This window comes from Hevea brasiliensis, chromosome 7 (genome assembly GCF_030052815.1).
Source record: "Hevea brasiliensis isolate MT/VB/25A 57/8 chromosome 7, ASM3005281v1, whole genome shotgun sequence".
Lineage (NCBI taxonomy): Eukaryota > Viridiplantae > Streptophyta > Magnoliopsida > Malpighiales > Euphorbiaceae > Hevea > Hevea brasiliensis.
The window spans coordinates 51,104,063-51,124,742 of record NC_079499.1 but is presented as its reverse complement, the minus strand read 5'-3'; positions in this window follow the sequence as shown (position 1 = coordinate 51,124,742).

Sequence of the window (20,680 nt, the reverse complement as noted above, 5' to 3'; positions counted from 1 at the left end):
ACCCGAACTGTGACCACTGCTGCATCCGTACCCGGGTCTAAATCCTCGAGATTTATGTCTAAAACCACTCCTTTTTTTCCTACTTTTTCCTCTGTAATTACTTTGGCCTCCGCTATTCGGAGCACCCATGTGGGGAACACCTGAAGAACCCTCTAGTCTATTTTTCTTTGCTCTTTCACTGTCATCTCTGGTGTAGCTAATCTCAATCTGTCGAGCTCGATCAACTACCACATTAAAAGACTGATCAGACATCATGGCTAGGTTTGCATTCCTCCTGTCCAGCCCCTTTAAGAACCTTTTCACCTTCATACTTTCTGTAGCCACTGTTGTAGGGGGCATATCTGCTCAATTCCAGAAATTCTGTAGCATACTCATCTACAGACCTGCCATTTTGCCTTAAAGCCTCAAAGGCCTACTGCTTTTGATCTCTGAAACTTTCTGGTACAAACCAATTGATAAACAATTCCACAAACTGGGTCCATGACAAACCTTCCATCCGAGGTAATATGTAGTCATTCATCCATTGTCTAGGCATAGGCCCCATGACATGCTACATACACTCTATGAGCCTCCTACCAGTCAACTACAACTCCATCCCTGCCTGTTTGCAGGAATCCAAAAACCGATAAGCATCATTTGACACATCATAAGTATCAGGCACTAACTTCTTGAAATTTATTATTTGTTTATACGGTTGCCCTCTTGGTGCGGTGGACTGCTGCTGTTAGGGAGGGTGGACTATGTACTGTGCCATCATATCGATGGTTCTCTGCAAACCAGCTAGAGTAGCTGCCATTAGGTCCATGGGACCCGGGGCCACAAAAGACTGTTCCTGAACTGGGGGTGGCTGCTCCTCTACTTGAGCAGCTCTAAGCCTCCTACCCCGCCTCCCTAGGGCAAGCGCCTCATCCTGTGCCGACACCTCATCAGGCACATCTGGTTCTGGTGTAGTGGCAGCTCTCCTACTTCTATACATTTTCTTGAAATTCAGTAGCATTAGCCCATAAAATTTTCAAAACTGCATATTACACAGCTCTATAGACTCATATTTACACATAATATATGAAGCAGAAACTAAAAGCAAAGATGACAATGCAAGACGAATGTGGACCCTATTTTCCGCATGTGACTCCTATTAGACTCTTCCCAACACTTTAAACAATTTTTCCCTATGAATCTGGAGCCTAAGCTCTGATACCACATTTGTCATGACCCAACCTATGGGCTTGACTGGCACTAGGACTTGGGCCAGCCTAAAGCCCCCGAGGCCCGTAGTAAGCCTAACTATTCCTCGATCTAACTCTAAGGCCCATTTGGGCCTAATTTCAAGAATTCAATTGGATAAAGTCCGGCCATAAAATGGACCTTTCAATGGGGAGTTTTTGACTCACCCGACCTGTAAACACAATATATAATCAATTGGGTAGCTCAGCTCACCCTCCACATGCTCAAATGTCACAAAAATAAATGGGACTTCAGCTCCCTCATCCAGTCCAACATACATGCATATAATAAGTTTACAGGTCCAACATGGTAATTATATTACGAACCCAAATCAAATAAATATTTCTAACACATGTGAAAATTCTAGGAGCTAATAGAATTATACAAATATTAATAAATGACATGCGAAGAAGAAAAGCAGGTTAACCGCAATAAATATCCTCCTGTAGCTTGGAAAAATAATGAATAGGAGTGAGCGTTCAACTCAGAGAGTAAAATATCAATTTTAACCATAATCTCTATAGCTATCTAAAGCTAATGCACCCTGTGAAGTGAAATGTAACATCATAATTTTCATACAAATCACATCAAAAAAGTAATTTGGAGCACTCACACACCCGATAATGTAAAACAATACATATATGAGAGCTGATCCCCTATACAGTCCTCTTAACCCAACCTATGCTAGCGAAGAACTCAAGCTAAACTTCCACTTAATAAACCAAATCGGGGTCCCAACAAAGAACTCAAGCCGTGTCTACCCCGAAGGACTGGGTCCCAGCGAAGATCTCAAGCCGTGTCTACCCATCCTATCTATAGCCAACACCACACCACACGCACGCTAACTCACGCATACTGCTCCAAATTACCATAACAACATCCATGGCACTTTAACAGTTGTGAATGCAACATAAAACGTGCCTAGAGTTTAACTACATAGATTTCATACCCTACTCCCCCGTAAGATGTAACATGATCCCGTAGTACACCTAATGAATTACCGTACTTCGCCTACCGATAACCCATTAGATATACTATAAGGGATTTTAAAATAATTTTCGTGAAATTTAAATCATTGATTAAAATTTGGTGTTATAAAAATTTTTCAAAATTTCGGCAAAGTGCCGACTGTGTTTTGAGAAAAAAGTTCTTCAAACCTGAAAAGGAAAACACTCCCAAAATATTTTCTCAAATACAACTCCAATAACTTCATTTCAACTCACCATTCAAATCTCAATAATCAAATCAATTCATTTTGAAACCAATATCATCATAAAGAACATTTCATTGATTACAAGACTAAACATTCATATCACAATAATTTATATTTAATTACATGCCAAAATATTTTACTAGAGTTTTTATACAATTGCTCAAATAATTTACATACATATTATCACATACATACATCAAAACCTATGTACATGGGTATACCTATGATATACCTGGAGCTGATTTGAATGTGTCTTCAAAGAAGCTTACTCAATTGCTCTATGCTCTTTTCACCTGTGACAGCATACAAAGCTATCGCTGAGTAGTGAACTCAGTGGTGCACAACTATAATTTAAAATATAGTACAATATACCTTAACAAAAATTACAGCAAATAATTTGGAAATCTTGATACTCATCAAATTCCAAAACTCAAAATATTCATTGCCAATAATATAAATCATTTGTATAAAATGACTTTGATCACGAAATTCAATTTATCAAATCATAACTAACCATTTAAGGTAATTCCAACAAAATCAATTATACATAAATTATAATTGAAATCACAATTCTTTATTATTCAAAAACCATTCTTTATCTCGAAAACCATTCTTTATCTCGAAAACCATTCTTTATCTCAAAAACCATTCTTTATCTCACTAACTATGCAAGACTAATCCGAAAGGGCCATCTTCGAGGTGATTCTAACTCCCTATGGTCGGGGAGGTCGAATCAGATTCTAACTCCCTATGGTTGGGGAGGTCGAATCATCGTGCACAGTACACATCACAAAAATGAATCTTCCAAAAGGGCCATAACATAAAAACTTAGATCTAACCTCTGATAAGAGAAGAATCTAAGCCTGTGCACGTACCATGGTAATCAAAATATAACTAACTCCATTGTCTTCTCAACAAATGAGAGAGACGGGTAATAACCTAGTCAAGCATCTATAGTGAGATATAAAACAATATCACAATCCTTTTAGTGAGCATAAATCACAATACAATTCGATTCAAAGTCAATTCTAATGTAACATCCTCCCGGTAGCAATTCCGCACAGTCTACTGTTCCGGTGACCGGTGTCGGTCCGGACTGCTAGAACTTCTGGAAAAAAATATTTAAACTAAAGTGAGGAACCATAATTAACTCAAATATTAATGAGAAAAATTTAGTAAAAATTTTTGAAATAAAATACAACCAAGTCAAATGAGCCGGTGCCCAAGCGATGGGTAACCAGAGGGAAGTTGCGGTTCTCGCAACTAGGAGCCCTAGACCCAGGGGAAAAATTATAAAATAATTTTTGGGACTCCAGAGAAGGGTTATTGAGGTCCCTATGGCATTAGAATTCCAAGAAAATATTTAGAAAAATTTTTCAATCGGTACAGACAATTTTGGCCTGTTGAGCCAAATGGAGGGCATTTTGGTCATTTCGCCTTCAGAGGTGATTTTTGACCGACTTGTCCAGTTGAGTAAATAATTATTATGATCTAAAATATGAATAAACATTACTAGAAATTAAATTGGAAGTGAGTAGTGAAGAAAAGAAAAGAAAATGCAGGAAAATGCTTAATTATGACATATGATGATGTCATTTAAAAGCCCCCTCCAATCACCATTTGACAAACCAATAAAAAGAGATAAAAATGACTTAAAATGAGATAAAAAAACAAAGGAAACCAGCAGTTTCCTTCTTCATACGGGCTGGAATAAGAGAGAAAGAGAGAGAAAAGGAAAAGAAAGAAAGAAAGGAAGAAGGAGAAGGAGATGAACAGTAGCAGAAAAAGGGGTTCAGCAGGGCAGCATGTTTCTCTTCCGTCCAGGTGAGTTTGGCTCAACATCTATGGTTGATTTTTGGATATGTTTGAGGTATGTATGTGTGGAAGTTATGGTTAAAATTTGGTGATTGTTCAACGGTTGGATTTGGAGAAATATATTGTTGAACACAGGCTGTCTGTAGGTTGAATTCTGAATTTTGGCTACTGAAATTTGAGAAAAATAAATAGTTAGGATGCTTATAAAATTATGAAATTTGGTACAAATGATATTTGGGATGTTGAGGCTGGTGGCTTAAAATTTGGTGAATTTTAGACTTGTGGTTTATGAGATATAAATTGTTTTGCATGAGCTGTCTGAGTAAGACTGATTTCTGCAACAATTCAGATTTTGAAGGGTTGAATGAATGTTTTGATATCTCATGATATAGGGATTATTTGATGCTAAAATTTTTACTGATATTGTATAGGGATGTCTTGAATATATGGTTAAAATTTGGGATTTATCTAACGGTTAGATCATTATATATAAATTTGAATGCACAAGCTGCCAGATTGGGTATTAATGGGTGGTTGTGGATTTAAGATTTATGATAGGAGTTTAGTCCAATTTAAGGGGAAATGCTGTTGAATTTTTATTGGATATTTAATTTAGGAAAGTGAAGTTATAATTGACTATGATTATTATGATTCTAGGGGAAATCTTGAAGAATAACAAGCTCAAGGTTGGTTTCAAAAAGGTTAGTGCCTATTTACACTTAAATCTCTTTTAATCCATGTTAAAGACTTAAAGTGAGTAAGGTTTTGTGAATTAAATGAATGGAAACTCATGTGTATGTCCACCATAGAATTCGGCAGCCCTAAGGAAGGAATGATTTTGATTGTTTGATGGACTTAGAGTGGGCTAGAAATGATATTTAAGGTATATATATGCATGGATAATGAACTAGTGTGCTAACTAAGGTGTATGGGTAAATTGAAATGGATGCTAGGGTTTTGAGAAGTGAAAAATTGACTTGGCTTAGGAAATTGTTAGAGAACATTTTAATGGTCAATTAGTGACCATTTTAGGTGAGTTGACCATAATTTGGACTGAAATATGGAATGGCAAAGTGGAATGGTAGGCTGCCTAGGGGCAGCAGCAGGGTGACTGAAATTTCAGTCCACTTGGACTGCCATATCTTTGGCTGTGTTGGTCCAATTGGTGTTTGGCCAATTGGACATGAAACTAGGCTTATAATGGCACATTTTTGCTGAAGAAACCATGCCCAAAAGACCAAAGCAAGTGGACCAAAAGTTGGCCCCAATTCGGATACCCTCCAACAGCACCTGCAGAAATGACCAAATGAACAGTAATTGTTCATTTGGCCATAACTCACTGTAGATATGGTCAATTGACCTGAAATTTTTACAGCAACAAGTTAAGACATAGAAAAACAACTTTCATGAAGAAACCTACCCCAAATTATGACCAGAACCTAACCCAAATGGCAATGGCAGTCACTGTTCATGTTACTGTAGATATGGTCAATTCTGCAGTTTGGCAATCCGGCCAGCTGTGGTTTTTGGACCATATCTGGAGCTACAAAACTCCAAATACAGTGATTCAAAAAATGAAATTCAACTAGACAAAATAAGGAACAACTTTCATGTTTACCATTTCCTCAAATTCCCACTACAACAGTGCTTAATGGAACAGTAAATTTGGGTCACAAAAACTGAAAATTTTGCCCTCTTGGTTTTAAGTTTGGAAATGGTATTTGTGACTTATTCCAACAAGTTTTAAATGCAAAATGTGGTATCTTTGAGAACTTAGGTTCAATAAATTTATTGTGTATGAAAAAGTCAACATTTTGGTTGACTAGTAAGGTGAATAGTAAACAAAATGACACATATTACATAAGTAATACAACTTGAAATATAAAATGTAATTAACACAAATGGATTGTTTAGAGTATAAATGAGATAAAGTTATCATTAGGATTTACGTCTTTGTTTCAAATAGGATTATAATACCTTGTACAAAAATTGGTACATGAAAGGTAATAATGTGAATACTAATTCATATAAATATTGTAACGATTAGATGAATCACATGGATGTGTAAATGGGTTAATTGCTCTCATCATGAGAGAAATGGAAATATTTCGATGTACAAAGGGTACATGAAAATCGATTGATGTAAATTGCAATTAACGTGAATGGTATGATGAATGCATAAATTATATAAAAATGAGATTTGAAGATTTATGCATCTACTATAAATAAAATTAAAATACTATGACGATAATTGGAACATAAAATGAAATAATAAAACTTATGAACATTTAATGATATTATGTGCCCTTGTATTGCCTAGACATGTGTGTCGGATTGGATAGTTTGGCATGCCAATAGGGTATTGTTTTAGCAGTACTGCGAAAGGCTTTATGCCTGTATTCATGGCTTTATGCCCGTATTCATGGCTTTTATGCCCGTATTCATGGCTTTTATGCCGATTATGTGATATCATGGCTTTTTAGCCATACTGACTGCATACGTGGTTGACGTTCTGCGTCCCATGGTATGACGGCCCGAGGCACCGCGGTGTCCAGTGCCAATGACCCGTTATCCAGTCCAGTCATCCAGTATAGGTTACTTGGGTATGGAAAATTATAACTGTGATTGAACTGATTATTAAAGAAAATACGAAAATTAAGTATCAGGAATGATTACAAAAATACAAAGAAGCTCAAGATCATGAAGAAAATAATTAACGAAATGCATGAAGAAGTTAATATCATAAAACATGATTAGCCCTCGACTAAACAATAAGTTAGTAATTATTCATTTCTTATGAACACAATAGCAAGGAAATTATTATTTTTATTTGCATATTATATTTTCTTGTATTATTGGCACCACTAAGCTTTATGCTTAGCGCGTCGCGTTTGCAACGCTGTAGGCATCTGAAGATTTGGACAGAGGGCCCAGTAGACCACAGATCGGTAAGGGCAGTCACAGTTATGCATAGTGTCCGTGTCACCTCAACTTCTGCAGTGCATTGGTAGGACACTAGGTGTCATTTTGGCATTCTGTAATAAATTTTGATTTTCTCATATGTAATGAAACTTATGTAATGTATTTTGATTTTCATGTAAATAATGCAAATTTGTGCTTGTAAATGGAAAAGTGAATATTGATCTGTGACTGTTACATGACTATCAAACGAGATGAATGATTGAGAATTGAAATTGAGAAATGAATGGTTGACAAATGTTGAGATGATGATTATTGGAGTTTGAGAGTAATTGAATACGAATATATGAATATTGGAAGTGTTTTTCACAGGTTCCGAAGAACTGTTTTCTCCATTTTTAGTCGGTACTCCGCCGGATTTTCTTTAAAATTTTCGGAACCTCAAATAAATTACAATTTCAATAAATGAATTATATTTCACAAGTTATTTTCAAAACTATGATAAAAATGAATTAAGATAAAAATAGAGTGCTCCGGCACACTGAGTGGCATAACTTGCTCGGCTACACTGTAGTCGGGTAAGGGGTGTCACATCTAATATCCAATAATTTTTATGCTCATCACAATTCAAATAATAAATTTGCATTTTTCCATGTAAATTTCCCATTACAATTCAAAACAAGTTCTATCATAATTTTCTAAAACATAATTTATTCAATTCACAACAATGCTTAATACTTGTGGAAATACCATTTCACAGAGCTAAATTCATACATACTATAACAATTTCAATAATTATTGAATTAAATCCAACGCTTGTTAAATACAATACATAAAAAAAATGTCATTTAATTATATGAAATATTCAGAACAAAATCAATTAAAAACTAGTTGTGCACAAACCTGATTCGAGTCGCTCCTAGGCCTTGACTCAATGTTCTTTATGCTTCTCAATATCCTTATCAACTGAAACACACAAATTAAAGTGTTTCAGTACTCAATGAATTTGTTTCCAACCATAAAATCCAATATCTAAATTTTCTTAGTACTATTCCCTTCAATTCATTTCATTAGTCAACTTATAATGTTGACCCTTGATGCACTCTAAGTGAGTCAATTCTAATGTTACCAATATGTCACATTTTAGAGCCCTTTATTGTTAGTAGATATTACCAATTTTATTTTCAAGTGTATTGCATTTTATTGCAATTTACCGAATTTCGGTACACTATTTTGACCTAGCCGGATGACCTAGTTCCCTCAATTTTCGGGTTCCGGTCCAAACTACAAACTTGTAGGTCTATGTCTTATTGCATGCAGGGAAAAAATTTCAGGTCATTCTGAGTTGTGTAGACCAAGATATGGTCAATTTACCAATGCTGGACAAAATGCACTAAAATGGTAGGCTTAGGTCATTTTTAGGTCACTTTTGGTTCGGTAAGTTTTGGTACCTGAACTTGTGTAAGCTATTTGGCTTGGTTCTGGCCATTTTTGGGCTTTGGTATCTTCATAAGAATTGTAAATCTATGTCTAAACTATTCATGGTAAAAATTTCAGGTCATTTGGACCTATTTTGAGTAAGTTATGGTCAAAATACTAACTGCTGCCCAATTGGTTAATTTCCAGGCTTTTAAGTCACTAATCCGGATTTGGTCATTTTTCAAGTCACCTTCTAGGCAGAATTTAGGTAAGCTTACTTTATGAAAGTTGGCACATTTTGTGCCTAGTTTCTCCTCCAATTGGCCTCATACCAATTGGAGCCACACACTTAGGGTTATAGGTCCATTTGCATACTGCCCTCTACATGCTTTTCAAACACCAAACCAAACACATGTTTACCAATTACATTTTCACTTCCCATACCATTCTGCATTTGGCACTAACCAAAACCATTCCATTCTCTACATTATAGGTCAACTTAGACAGAATATAACCACTTTGAATACACCAAATGCAGTCACCATTCATAAAGTTCAATCCCAATAATATATACAGATAAATACTTCTAATTATCACACAAACTTCCATCATCAAATTACATACCTATCACTACTATTCCACACACATATATGCTGACATTCTTTTGTACAATATTTCAATAACATTTCATGAATTTGAACCTTACCAATTTCCATTTTGAGGCTGCCCAAAAATTACACATACACATCAACTTCCATTTTCACTTTTTAAGCTTACAAATCAAACTTTTTATATGGAATTCAACTTCAATACAATTAAACATTTAAATCAACACTCCAAATCACAAATTACATGAAGAAAACAAGTTACATATTCAACTTCCATGGCTGCCAAAATGGAGCAGCACCCTAACTTACCAAACTTCAACTTTTCTTCCATATATCAACTTATCTCAACACCCACACAAACTTTAACAAAGAAAAGTTGAAGAAATAGATACTTACCCCTTGTGAGCTTGACCAAACTTCACCTATTCCTCTCGAAATTACTATCAAATTCTTGCTTGCAAGGTGGGGATAAACTTTAATGAAGACAAGTTGTGGAAAGCATGGCTTGATCATGGGGATTTGAGCTTGGGAAGTGGGTGGCCATGGATGAAAGCTTGGGAGGATTTTCGTCTGGTTTTTTTGGGAGGTTGAAGATGACAGATTTTCTGTCCCAATATACTATATTATATGTCCATTAACTTCACTTAGTGGAACACTAAGTATGGTTAAAGTATTAATTAATCCAAAGTTTCCAATTTCCCACATTTTCCTCATATCTTTTACTATTTAGATTATGTACCACCATTTTAATTTTTAATGACATTTTCCAAGTGTAATATCATTTATTTTTAATGGAAATTTAGGTCAAAAGGCAACTCGGGATGTCAAATGACCACAATGCCCCTATTCGGGTTGCATTCCCGATTTTTCGGTAACACCGAGTATTGTTATTTTCTCGAGTTCTCATTTTTCTTGTACTAATTAATTAATTTTTCTTTGATATTTCTAATGACATTTATACTTCAATAAGTATTTAATTATGTCTCGAAACTAAATTCCGAGGGTTCGCTGCAGTCTTGGGGTCGGCTATTGCCTACGCCGTAACTTTCCTGTCTGATTTACCCATCATTGCAGTCTTTGCTTAACTTAGTTTCATTTCATTGCTATTATTTTTCCTTTATTTTTCTTGTATTTTCTTTTCTTGTATTTCATTATTTTATGTCTCCTCACTAACAATTAAATGTAGTTCTAGGCATCCTAGCTATCTGGATCGGCACTGGTCACCGGAACAGTAAAACGCACTACCGAACATTGGGGTGTTACAATTCTCTCCCCCTTAAAATAAATTTCATTCGCGAAATTTTGGCCAATAGCCGTCTTATAATATTCACACTTTTATTTTCTCCTTTCTATATGATCGTATAATCTTCTTTCCTCTGAATTTGTGTAAAACTTTTAACAATCTAATATAACATTTACTTTGTTTATATAGCACTAATCTTTTCTTACTATCGTTCCGTCTAATATTTTGATTCATGTTCCCTTTTTGAAAGACCATTGAGGTCATGTTAAAATTATTTATCTAATCATGGGTCCTTTGACCATTCTAGTCAACAATCTTACTCACATTCATAACATTTCTTTGTTATATCTGAACCAACTGTTCAAATTTTTACTTCCACAACTCTTTTTATCTATTAATATTCTATAACTTACTTCCTTTTATACTGAACTATAACCTTTCGATAATCTAATTTTTGAGTTTTAACTCCCTAAGTAGGATTTCCAAACTCATTTCCAACAATAAAATTTTGTCTTGACGTAACTATACCAATACAGATGCCATTGGCAACTATTCTCATCTTGGTGTACTATCGGGTAGTACGTAGCTCTACAAAATAATCTCAAGTCAGTACTGTAATCTGCAGCTTACAGTATAAACATCAAGAACATTGTATAGTTACTACGATACATTCCCATACATCAAACTTTCCTATATTTTATCCTTTTTGAATTTACTGATATTCGAATCTTATTCTGTTTACAATATCCATTAACAATTACTACCAGTAACATCTTTGCCCTCATCTAGAGCAATTCTATTACTGCAATTTACTTTTACGTCCTCTTGCCTTACATTAAGTAGGTTTGTCGTTTAACTTTATAATTTATGGTGTGTTAGAAAATACTTTTCGCCAATAAACTCTTCCAAAACTAATTTTACTTATTATCACAATCCTTATCTTAAAGGACTAATCACTAATGCATCAAAATTTATTCCCCTGTAAAGGAATAACAACAGAACATATAGTTCTAACACTAACATACAACTAAGTAGAGCTGGGATCAAACAATATTTTTTTTTTTTAAGAACTTACCAGCAGCTACATCTGAAGTTTCTATTCTTTCTCTTTGGCGCATAGTGGACGCTCTAACTGATGCGCTACTATGTTCGGGCTGATTCATTGTGTTATGGTTATGAGGAGTCCCAACTCTATTTCTATCTCGACCTTTACTGACTGTCTGTGAACTTTGGAGAGTAGATCGAGGTACTCTAGTATAATCTTTAACAAAGTGTCTAAGTTTTCCACAATTGTAGTAGGCTTCAGAGGCCTTACGATAAATACCTCCATGTAGCTTACCACAAACATGGCAGAAACGGGCAGAATAGGAACTTCTAATTGTTCGACGACTAGATCTTGGTGTTCTCTACCCAGATGATCCACCTCTGTCATATCCCTGAGCTCGGGGCTCCTCAAATTCTTTCTCTTCCCCAAATTACTGTTCGAGCTCTGACCCATAGGTTTCTGCCTCTTCTCTATTTCACAATGCCCTTGTGGGGGTTGGGTTTGTGCTTGAGCTTGAGTTGACAGAGTATCAGCCATTTGTTGAAAGAAAGTAGCCATTTGCTGGGCCATTTGTGCAGTAATTTGTACCGATAAAATTGGTACAATTAAGCCTTTGACACATTATGGAGCTGGGGCCTCAACTTGTACTTCTACCATCACAGATTGTTCTATTGTCTCATTCATCTCTTTCATAACTTTTCAGAGGATTTTCTATTCCTGTACAACCAACACAAGGAGATTTCTCTCCATTAGTTCATATTTATGATGTAAATGTACTATATGTATCAAAATTTTGAGCAGTTGTAGTTACCTACAAAAAGATTTCAAATTCACAGTTCAAAATTTACTTTAAAACCATTGCTATGATACCACAAAACATGTCACGCCCTTCTCCCCCGTAAAATGTAACATGATCTCGTAGTACACCTAATGAATTACTGTACTTCGCCTACCGATAACTCATTAGATATACTACAAGGGATTTTAAAAAAATTTTCGTGAAATTTAAATCATCGATTAAAATCTGGTGTTATAAAAATTTTTCAAAATTTCGGCAAAGTGCTGGCTGTGTTTTGAAAAACCAGTTCTTCAAACCTGAAAAGGAAAACACTTCCAATATATTTTTCTCAAATACAACTCCAATAACTTCATTTCAACTCACCATTCAAATCTCAATAATCAAATCAATTCATTTTGAAACCAATCTCATCATAAAGAACATTTCATTGATTACAAGACTCAACATTTATATCACAATAATTTATATTTAATTACATGCCAAAATATTTTACAAGAGTTTTTATACAACTGCTCAAATAATTTGCATACACATTATCACATACATACATCAAAACCTATGCACATGGGTATACCTATGATATACCTGGAGCTAATCTAAATGTGTCTTCAAAGAAGCTTACTCAATTGCTCTATGCTCTTTTCACCTGTGACAGCATACAAAGCTATCGCTGAGTGGTGAACTCAGTGGTGCACAACTATAATTTAAAACATAGTACAATATACCTTAACAAAAATTACAACAAATAATTTGGAAATCTGGATACTCATCAAATTACAAAACTCAAAATATTCATTGCCAATAATATAAATCATTTGTATAAAATTACTTTGATCACGAAATTCAATTTATCAAATGATAACTAACCATTTAAGGTAATTCTAACAAAATCAATTATACATAAATCATAATTAAAATCACAATTCTTTATTATTCAAAAACCATTCTTTATCTCGAAAACCATTCTTTATCTCAAAAACCACTCTTTATCTCACTAACTATACAAGACTAATCCGAAAGGGCCATCTTCGGGGTGATTCTAACTCCCTATGGTCGGGGAGGTCGAATCAGATTCTAACTCCTTATGGTCGGGGAGGTCGAATCATCGTGCACAGTACACATCACAATAATGAATCTTCCAAAAGGGCCATAACATAAAAACTTAGATCTAACCTCTAATAAGAGGAGAATCTAAGCCTGTGCACGTACCATGATAATTAAAACACAACTAACTCCATTGTCTTCTCAACAAATGAGAGAGACAGGTAATAACCTAGTCAAGCATCTATAGTGAGATATAAAACAATATCACAATCCTTTTAGTGAGCATAAATCACAATACAATTCGATTCTTCTAATATCCAATAATTTTTATGCTCATCACAATTCAAATAATAAAATTGCATTTTTCCATGCAAATTGCTCATCACAATTCAAAACATGTTCTATCACAATTTTCCAAAACATAATTTATTCAATTCACAATAATGCTTAATACTTGTGGAAATACCATTTCACAAAGCTAAATTCATACATACTATAACAATTTCAATAATCATTGAATTAAATCCAATGCTTGTTAAACATAATACATAAGAAAAATATGTCATTTAATCATATGAAATATTCAGAACAAAATCAGTTAAAAACTAGTTGTACACAAACCTGATTCGAGTTGCTCCTAGGCCTTGACTCAATGTTCTTTATGCTTCTCAATATCTTTATTAATTGAAACACACAATTTAAAGTGTTTCAATACTAAATGAATTTGTTTCCAACCATAAAATCTAATATCTAAATTATCTTGGTACTATTCCCTTCAATTCATTTCATTAGTCAACTTATAATGTTGTCCCTTGATGCACTCTAAGTGAGTCAATTCTAATGTTACCAACATGTGACATTTTAGAGCCCTTTAGTGTTGGTATATGTTACCAATTTCATTTTCAAGTGTATTACATTTAATTGTAATTTACCGAATTTCGGTACACTATTTTGACCTAGCCGGATGACCTAGTTCTCTTAGTTTTCGGGTTCCGGTCCAAACTACAAACTTGTAGGTCAATGTCTTATTGCACGCGAGGCAAAAATTTCAGGTCATTCTGAGTTGTGTAGACCAAGATATGGTCAATTTACCAATGCTGGACAGAATGCACTAAAATGGTAGGCTTAGGTCATTTTTAGGTCACTTTTGGTTCGGCCAATTTTGATACCTAAATTTGTGCAAGCTATTTGGCTTGGTTCTGGCCATTTCTGGGCTTTGGCGTCTTCATAAGAATTGTAGATCTATGTCTAAACTATTCATGGGAAAAATTTCAAGTCATTTGGACCTGTTTTGAGTAAGTTATGGTCAAAATACTAACTGCTGCCCAATTGGTCAATTTCCAGCCTTTCAAGTCACTAATCCGGATTTGGTCATTTTTCAAGTCACCTTCTAGGCAGAATTTAGGTAAGCTTCCTTCATGAAAGTTGGCACATTTTGTGCCTAGTTTCACCTCCAATTGGCCTCATACTGATTGGAGCCACACACTTAGGGTTATAGGTCTATTTGCACACTGCCCTCTACATACTTTTCAAACACCAAACCAAACACGTTTACCAATTACATTTTCACTTTCCATACCATTCTGCATTTGGCACTAACCAAAACCATTCCATTCTCTACATTATAGGTCAACTTGGATAGAATATAACCACTTCAAAGACAACAAATGCAATCACCATTCACAAATTTCAATCCCAACAATATATACACATAAATACTTCTAATTATCACACAAACTTCCATCATCAAATTACATACCTATCACTACTATCCCACATACATATATGCTGCCATTCTTTTGTATAATATTTTAACAACATTTCATGAATTTGAACCTTACCAATTTCCATTTTGAGGCTACCCAAAAATTACACATACACATCAACTTTCATTTTCACTTTTCAAGCTTACAAATCAAACTTTATACATGGAATTCAACTTCAATACAATTAAACATTTAAATCAACACTCCAAATCACCAATTACATGAAGAAAACAAGTTCCATATTAAACTTCCATGGCTGCCAAAATGGAGCAGCACCCTAACTTACCAAACTTCAACTTTTCTTCCATATATCAACTTATCTCAACACCCACACAAACTTTAACAAAGAAAAGTTGAAGAAATGGATACTTACCCCTTGTGAGCTTGACCAAACTTCACCTATTCCTCTTGAAATTACTATCAAATTCTTGTTTGCAAGGTGGGGATAAACTTTAATGAAGACAAGTTGTAGAAAGCATGGCTTGATCATAGAGATTTGAGCTTGGGAAGTGGGTGGCCATGGAAGAAAGCTTGGGAGGATTTTCGGCTGGTTTGTTTGGGAGGTTGAAGATGACAGATTTTCTGTCCCAATATACTATATTATATGTCCATTAACTTCACTTAGTGGAGCACTAAGTATGGTTAAAGTATTAATTAATCCAAAGTTTCCAATTTCTCACATTTTCCTCATATCTTTTACTATTTAGATTATGTACCACCATTTTAATTTTTCATGACATTTTCCAAGTGTAATATCATTTATTTTTAATGGAAATTTAGGTCAAAAGACAACTCGGGATGTCAAATTACCACAATGCCCCTATTTGAGTTGCATTCCTGATTTTTCGGTAACACCGAGTTTTGTCGTTTTCTCAATTTCTCGTTTTTCTTTGTACTAATTAATTAATTTTTCTTTGATATTTCTAATGACATTTATACTTCAATAAGTCTTTAATTATGTCTCGAAACTAAATTCTGAGGGTTCCTTGCAGTCCTGGGGTCGGCTATTGCCTGGGCCGTAACTTTCCCATGTGGTCACCCATCGCTGCAGTGCTGGCTCGTTTAACTTAGTTTCATTTCATTGCTATTATTTTTCCTTTGTTTTTCTTGTATTTTCTTTTCTTGTATTTCATTATTTTATGTCTCCTCACTAACAATTAAATGTAGTTCTAGGCATCCTAGCTGTCCGGACGGACACTGGTCACCAAAACAGTAGAACGCACTACTGAACATAGGGGTGTTACAATAGATATATACATATAAGTGATGCATGGGCATACTTGAACATATAATAATATCGAAATTACAATTAAAATTAATATTTTACTCACAGATTCAACCGAAGTCACTGTGGCGGTTGGGCTGAAGAGGAAGGCTGTCCCGGCTTACCTGACAATTTTATTGCAACTATTTAATACAATTGACTCAATACAAACCAAGAAAAGACCAAATATGTCCTAAGTCGTGCCGAAAATCCGGCAGAGTCTCCCCTATACCTAGGACTTATCTAACCTGCAAAAAAGCTTAAAACACACTTTCATATCCACAAATCATATATCCACAACTCAATCACATCACACAACCCCTCCTGGGCCCATCCAAACAGTCATCAATCACAACATGTAAAATTACAGTTTAGTCCTCATACTTTAACCCTCTTGCAAAAACTACCCAAATGAGTTCTAAAAATTCTAAAACTTTGCCCCGTGATCCTTAGCATCATTACTAAGCTAATGCAAAAAGAATTATAATTTTCTGATATACCACGAATATTTTATGAATTTTTAATCCAATTCAATCACTAAAAAATTACGAAAAAGTGAGGTTCGGGTTTACCTATGTCGATTCTGACTCTGGGGATGCGCTCAGGACGTTTGACAACAGTGGGTTAGCCAAAATCTCGATCCAATTCCGAGATTTTTTCGTTAGCCAGTCTGTTTGGCCGAAATTTCACAGACCCGAACAACCGTCGAATTTCCGTGAATTGAAGGTACCTACACGAAGCCCACAACACAGGGGTTAGTATATAATTTTTACGAAATTTTCTAAGCTCATTTAATGATCGGAAAAACGCTACGAAGTTTCATGGGACCCACCAAAAAACGGTGTTAGAAAATTTTAAAATTTATATTGCCGCAAAGCTCTCGATGAGTGAAGCACTCTGGTACTCTCAGTTTTCTTATGAGGTTCACGGTTTGCGAGAAATCTAGCCCAAACATCGAAATAGGCTAAAATTTCCCGGACAAAAATTGGACAAACCGCTTGATGGATTTTAGTGTTCTTGGTGTCTATGGAAAGCTCTCGAGGTGTAGATGGTGTTTGACACAAGACCCAGCCCAATCGGTGGCCGGATCAGCCGGATTTCGGCCGAGAAGCTGAAGCGATGCGCGTGCGCAGGTGAGTCTTCGTGCTCGTTTTTCGCTTGCCTAGAGCATCGGCCGGCCGTGGGGAGGCACTGGGGCGGTGCGCCGGCAAGGTGGGGAAGCTAGGGTGGTGACTGGCCAGCAAGGGGAGGTGAGAAGAGAGAGAAAACGAGAGGGGAAGGAGGGACGTCGGGCGTGCGAGGGAGAAAGAAGAAGAAAAAGAAAAGGGCCGGTTCGATTCGACTGGTTTGATCCGGTCCAGTTCGATTCGGCCAGTCCGATTCAAGATACAGAATTTTGAATTTTTACTCTGCCTTGGGACCGAAAACGAGGCCCAAAAATTTTGAAAAAATTCTAGAAAACTCAAAAAAATTCGTAGGGTCCAAATATATTTTTAGTTTTGCCACATGATCTTTAAATTAATTTTTAAAAATCATCAAAGTTTTATATTTTCGGGAAATCAAACCCGATTTCTAAAATCCAAAAAATTTCAAATAATTTTCTAAAATTCAAATAAAATAAAATATTAATATTACTCACAAAATAATAAATTTAAAAATTTAGGGTGTTACACGCTTTGTCAATATGAGTTTGCAAAGTATTCTGTTAGCCATAAATCAAGGATGCATAAGGGCCATATAAACCCATTCATCTCTTTGTGGTAGAGTCTACTATAGTGGAACAACAGCATGGCCTACAAGAGTTGCAATTTTTACCACATATTTATATATGGAGATCACAAATTGGTATGGACACATTTTTTTATCCATATATCTATTCTTCTCTCCCACACCCATTGATCCTTTTTTTTTTTCTTCTGAATTCATACAATAGAAACAAACATGATGATTGCATGTGAACCCTAACTATATTATGTAGGACAAATTAAGTTTTTTTTTTTTGAATTTACCTCAATCTATATTAAAATGTTTTTTTTTTCTTCAAAACCACCTCAATCTTATTTATCAATGTAATTTATTCAACAATGGCTGAAATATAATAATGCATTTTTTTGAGTAAAAAATCACTTGCAGAAGAGTCATTTTGTTGTAGTTTGATTTGTTATAGTTTGATTGTGATAGTTTACTTAACATGTTAATCGCTTGGTTGTGATAGTCTTCTCTGTCAAATTGCATTTTTCTCATAATAAGTTGATTGCAATGATTGTGATAGCTTCATTTGTTATTACATATCACTTTAATCTAAATATGAATTTGTTCTCATAGAAAATCCCTGCACACATCATCCAACAATTAGGTTAGCCATTAAGAGATTATGTCATTTGTCATGTGCAAGGTTATGAGTAACACTTTTGGAGAGTAGGAGTCACATTAAAAAACTTTTTAGATAGAGATTATCCTGTTACTTTTCTTAATGAAGGTTTTAAGAATATGTTAAAATGGCATGGCGTGAAACCTTTATGGATTGTATTTTTCAAAGTTGTTTCACATAAAATTATAGATGTACCTATATTCATGAGAAGGGGGTGTAAGGCGAAATATAGAGATGCACCTCCTCCACTTGTTAATGTTGCTACTGATGAACTACAATATGATGTAGTAGAAATATCTATGATGGGGGCTATGTGGAAGATAGTGATAAAGACAGTGATAAAGACAGAAAGAAGAGAGTGTCAAAGACGGTAAGGATAAGCATTTTGATAGTTAAGTGTTGTTAAAATTCCATTAATTTTAAGCTTTTTCCCTGTAAGATTAGTTAAGCGTACATATTCTAACAATGCAAATTTATACTCTTTTCTTTGTGCATCTTTACGTAACTCTAGAGAATCCAAGATTTATTTATGGACTGAACAAATATGACTATAAATACAAATTGGCTAGTAATCTTTAATATACTTTGTATGCTGAGCCATTATAGTTGATTTTATATGTTGTTTTATAAATATTTTCCATTTGTGTTCATATTTTGTTCTTCCTCATATTATACAACAGAACATTCTCATTTAGTTAATTAGAAATCATGTTGGAGTTGTGAGGAAGAGGTTGTGTATTTACATCATTGAGAAGCAAACATATTGAAGGTGTGAGTAATGCAGTGGAGTAATGCTAGAGGAGTGATGAGGAAAGGAATGATTGAGAATGGATGGATCTAGTTTGTAATAGTCCATAACTTAAAGAAAACTAATGCAGTGGAGTTCAGCATGATTGCAAAAGAACTAAAATATATCCTCTTTTATGCTATAATTAGATGGCAAAATTAGAAATTTGTTCTTTCTATTTACCATAAGAACAATATATATATATATATATATGTGTGTGTGTGTATGTGCGTGTGCGTGTGTGTGTGTGTGTTTTATTTAAATAACTAAACTTTTAGAACCTTTTTTGCTTGGAAATACTTTTATAATGTGGATGGAGGATGTTTCATCTCACTTAGTTGTTGTGGTTTCATTTTAAGCTTTGTACATTCTACAATTGTTTATATTAATATTATCATATTACTATTTGTTATATTAATCTTGTTTTATTGTAGTTTCTTATACTAATCATCTTAAGTTACAATTTTTTAGCCAAATACAATATATAGCATTAAGTACTATAATAAAGTAAGAATTAGATGAGGTTACAAGTTTATAACACAGCAATATCCCATGCATGTTAATTCTCATTTCGCAATTGTAAGAGAAGGAGAGAAGAACTGCTGAATCTGACTCTAGGATGATCAACTTACCCCATCTTTCTTGCTAATTAGATTGCTTCCAACATTGCCTGAGCCTCTCTAAATAAAGAAAAGGAACAAAAAATTTCCTTGGCTAATATGTTTAATAACATTCAATACTATAAAAACTACAAACAAGATCTACTACAACCAATAAATTTCTCACTAAGTTATAATACAATCCATTTTCAAACCTGTGCCATTACGTAAGCGTTAACAATTAAGCAATTCTTGTCCTAATCAATAGTAGAATTCTTAACTTAACATCACTATAATTCTCTTTTGTTTTTTTTTTTTTTTTTTTTTTAGATTTTCATGTTATCTTTTTTCAAAAAACAACACTATCTTTTTTTTAATTTCATTTATTGACATAGTAATTCAATTATTAAACAATTGATAGACAAAAAATATAGGCAAAAAAATACTAACTTCCATTAATATTTAATCTTTCTTTGATGAACACAACCTAATATACATCCCAATAAATAAAGCAACTATCAATTGATTGACATTTGAATTATCAGATACATTCTCTTCCTCTGT